This window comes from Tupaia chinensis, unplaced genomic scaffold (genome assembly GCF_000334495.1).
Source record: "Tupaia chinensis unplaced genomic scaffold, TupChi_1.0 Scaffold000026_1, whole genome shotgun sequence".
Classification (NCBI taxonomy): Eukaryota; Metazoa; Chordata; class Mammalia; order Scandentia; family Tupaiidae; genus Tupaia; species Tupaia belangeri.
The window spans coordinates 1961401-1965859 of record NW_006159456.1 but is presented as its reverse complement, the minus strand read 5'-3'; the positions used below and the strand labels follow the sequence as shown (position 1 = coordinate 1965859).

The window sequence follows — 4459 nt, the reverse complement described above, 5'->3', positions numbered from 1 at the left end:
CGGTTCTAGCTGGTTCTGGCTGGTTCAGGCCGGTTCTGGCTGATTCAGGCCGGTTCTGGCTGGTTCAGACCGGTTCTGGTTGGTTCAAACTGGTTCTGGGTGTTTCAAACCGGTTCAAACTGATTCTAGCTGATTATGGCTTATTCAAACCAGTTCTAGCTGGTTCAAACCAGTTCTAGCTGGTTCAGGCTGGTTCAGACCAGTTCTGGCAGATTCAGACCGGTTCAATCTGGTTCTGGCTGGTTCACACCTGTTCTGACTGGTTTAAACCAGATATAGCTGGTTCTAGCATGTTCAAAGTGGTTCTGGCTGGTTCAGACCGGTTCTGGCTGGTTCAACCTGGTTCTGGCTGATTCAGAGCTGTTCTGGTTGGTTCAAACCAGTTCTGGCTGTTCTGGTTGGTTCAAACCGGTTCTGGCTGGTTCTGGCTGGTACAGACTGGTTCTATCTGGTTCTGGCTGATTTAAACCGGTTCAGACTTTTCTGGCTGGTTCAGACCAGTTCTAGTTGGTTCAGACTGGTTTCTGGCTGGTTCAGACCGGTTCTGGCTCAGACTGGTTCTGGCTGGTTCAAAGCGGTTGTAGCTGGTTCTGGCTGGTTCAGACTGGTTCTGGCTGTGTGACGATGATCAGGGAATTAATGTAAATTAATTTATTTTTTTTAATTTCAGGAAATAAGTTAAATAAAAGAAAGTTTTGAAATTTTTTTTCCACAACTGAATCAAAAAATCAGATTTATGGAGTGAGAATCTGTTAACACTTATTCCTTTAAGTGACTCACTTGCAACCACCAATGAAAAGAAGGTGACAGCTGCCTGAAGCAAAGGAAGAAGGCTTTTCTCATTCCATTCATTGGGAGGGAAGAGGATGGAGTAGTCAATGCTTAAAATCTATGTGTCCTTAGCAATCAGCGTGCAACAGTAAACACAAGGGGGAAAAAAACAGTGTACAGTACTAGTGCTGTTCAAATAACACACCAGATTGTACATTGCAGCATGATTAAAAGTACACACAATTCTTGGTACATGCTGGTATATAAGAGCTCACACACACATTAGCTACCGTGCCCTCACACATGTAGTTGCACACATTCTCTCACACAGATATATTCATGACCAACAATCATCCGCTGCATTCATTTCCACTCACAGTTTCTGAAGGCTCTATATAAAGTAGATTGCTATGTCATCTGGAGCTACCACTTTTTATAAAAGCACATGCTAAAAGATCACATCCACTGTACTCTTACAGCAGCACTCAGAATGATCCCCAAACCAAGGAATGTTAGTGCACACACAACATTAAGCTAGAGAAAGTCTTTTGAGTTCCAATCACATGGTTCCAATCACAATCCCATAATTGCGAAGACTAATCGTAAGCTTTTATAGTTGATTAAGTCATACAGTGCAAAGAAAGGCTCATTGACCCTTTTGGGAAAGGGAGGGCTGGAAGCTGTACAGATGAAGTTCAGTGGATAGTCCTTATATATGTGTGATGAGGAATACCCAACTATATTAGTGTTCTTATGTTGGTCATCCTGAACCCCAATGCACTTCTGAAGCATGAGCTTGGCACATTGGCAAGTATGATTTGCCTTAAGCCATTAGTCAACACTCTTGGTATGGAACCCGTGGTTACAAGGTATGACTCTAAGTAGTTACCTTGACTCAAAATCACACATGCATTCTACACACAGTCTGTTCCAACTGGTGGTGGTTAGGATTGAACCGGTAAGAAGGAACTTGTTTAATATCTGCTTTCGTCCATCCTCAAGTCTTAGCTTCTCCCAGTCGCCCTGCCAGGTTTAACAGGATCTCATTATTTTCTACTTCTCCATCTTCCACATCCAATCCAAAGCTGAAAGTTGGGCCCACTGTAGGTGGCACTGGAAGCATTGCTAACACATAAGGTAGTAAGCTGGGATGGTAAGGGGGAGATGGTTTTGGCTGCTGTGATCAGTGTGTACTGTGTCCTGTGAGCCTCCGAGGCATAAGTGGAGGATAAATACTCCAAAGGATACCCTCTGATGCAAAGGGTCATATGTTAAGAACCGCAAAGGAGTTGAAGGCGGTGGTGTTGGAGGGTGGACTAATGGAGAGTAAGTAAAACCTCCTACTGGACGATGTTCTCCTAATAGTTGCACTTCATTTTCACTCCTTTGCAGAGGCAATCGTGCTTGCTGTGTCTGGGAAGGAACCTGGCCTGGTGGTGGCAAATGAGGGGGATGTTTAAGGGATGGATCACTAGAAATGAGAGGCAGGAACGCAGCATATGGTACTGGTAAGTGCTGAACTGAACATGCCCCGAGCACTGGAGGAGGCACACTACAGACAAGGAGGTGTTATCCACTGAGAACCACAGAGCACCCTGGGACCTGCTGTATTCTGCTAGCCGAGATGTGCTGGCCTGTGCCGAGTGGAATCCCACTTGGTGCCACTGTAGTTACTGTAGAGGGAACAGGAAGTGTGCCTTGATGGAACCGATTATGTATGTCGACCATTACTGCATTCTGCTGGGGTGGATGAGCAGCAGGATTAGCAGATGGAAAGATACATTCCGAGGGTGGAAGGCGCGAGGTTCCTCTATTGCTGCTGTGCACAAGGGAGATGGTGATAGTTTTCAGGTTGACTAATGGAATTATGTCGAGACAGAAGATTCTTCTTCCTCGCTGGCGCCTGACAGAAGGACTTCTGTTGCGTGCAGGTGTGTTGCATCGTTCCCCTGAGAAGTGATGTTGCTTGGTTGAACTGAAGGAGGCTGCCTATTTGATGTCATCGCCCATGGTCAAGCTGCTGGCGAGGGAGCTGGTGACTGGTGTATCATCAAAGACGGAATGAGAACGGCGCTGCCTCTTGGGACTTGGACTCTTCACTCTGCTGCGAGCGAATGCAAGGCTGCTCCCCCGGCTCCTCGCTGGGCTGCCGCCTTCATTGTGACCACTCGCCCAGCCAGCGGCCAGCTCGCCAGATCTGCGGTGCCAGGGCCTCCTCAACCCCGGAACCCCGGCTCCCACCCAGGCGCCGTCACTGCGCTTCCTTCCTCCCGAAACCATCACACCGGCAGCGCCAGGAAATGACTGCGGGCCCAGAGCTGACCCGGCTCGCCGAGCGCAGGCGCCAACACACTCCCCTCTGCAGGGATGGTCGGAGGTAGCGGTGATAATGAGCTCAGCCTTCGTTGTGCCTTCGGTGTGCAAATCATTCATTGCAGAGGGAGAAATACGGTAATAATGACTGAATTTTAGCGTGCGCAGTCCAGTACTATTTAAAACTGCCTGAGAGCAGCTCCCTCTAAAACGCTTTGGGAAACTCTGCCTCTGTCCGTTACCAAGCCGCCCGTGTTTCAGAGTCCTTGATCCCTGAGCTACAAAATCCTTGGTATGTGACTCTTCTTCAGACCTCAGAATAGTTCCCCTATGCTCTTCAGGTGTCACCTCCTCATTCCAGGCAGGATGAAAGGATGAGAACAACAGGGTGAGAGGGTGAGGATACTGTTAGTCTGATCCTCCCCTCTCCCCCATTGGAAACCAATAGTTTTCGTAGCCATTCCACCCAGCAGAATGCAGTTTGTACCTCACTGGCCAAAACTGTTCATAGCTCATTCCTAACTACAAAGGAAGCTGGTTAATTATCTCCTTAAAATGTTTTTTCCTCTGTAAGCGTGTCAGACAACTCTGTCAAATCCACTTTGGTCCCTCCAGGAGCCCCTCCTGATGTGTTCTGTTGCCTGGTTCCTGTCCGGGGTGGCTATGCTCTGGGCTTGATGCTCACCCAGGACACTTCCATTCTACCATCCTAAGAATTTTCGTCCTCACTCTGGTGTTAGACTCTGTTTCTTGATTGCTTAGTTCTCAGTTTATTCCCTCGTTTGATGGTGCACATCTTCCCATGGCTTTGTGAAAAAGAAAGTAAATGTTTAAGATTTTACATGTCTGAAAACATTCTTCATTTGTATCACACTTGAATGATAGATTGGCTGAGTCGAATTTTAGATCATCCTTTCTCTCTGGCTTTAAAAGATATTTCTTTCAAGGCTAGCCAAGTCCCGCATGGCCAACTTTGCTATTTGCATCCTGGACCAGGCACCTTGAAACACATGCCAGCTACATGTGTGTCGTGCATGTCCAAAATCCAGAGAAGACAGTGGAGGAGTTGCACGTGGCCATCACAGTCTTCCCCCCAGTGGGTTGCTTTCTCGTTCTCTCTCTCTCTCTCTCTTTCTCTCCCCCCACCCCGACTCTGGCAAGTACATGCACACTATAGCAAAATTAAAAAGCAACAAGCAGGGACCAGCAGTTAGTGCAATGGCTATGTCACTGGACTCCCACGTAGTCGACCGGTTCAAGTCCTGGACCCAGTGACTTAAACTCATGCTGGGCACATGTGCGTGCGTGCCCAAGATCGCAAGAGGAGAATGGAGAAGAAGGGATTGCGGCATGGCCATCCCCCCTGGGGGGTGAT

At 47.8% G+C, this 4459-nt stretch overlaps 1 pseudogene; it reads right to left on the bottom strand.

Moving 5' to 3' along the window:
- Positions 1-1531: 1531 nt before the first annotated feature.
- On the bottom strand, positions 1532-3204 carry LOC102472890 (E3 ubiquitin-protein ligase RNF38 pseudogene; annotated as a pseudogene).
- Between the last annotated feature and the right edge of the window lie 1255 nt (positions 3205-4459).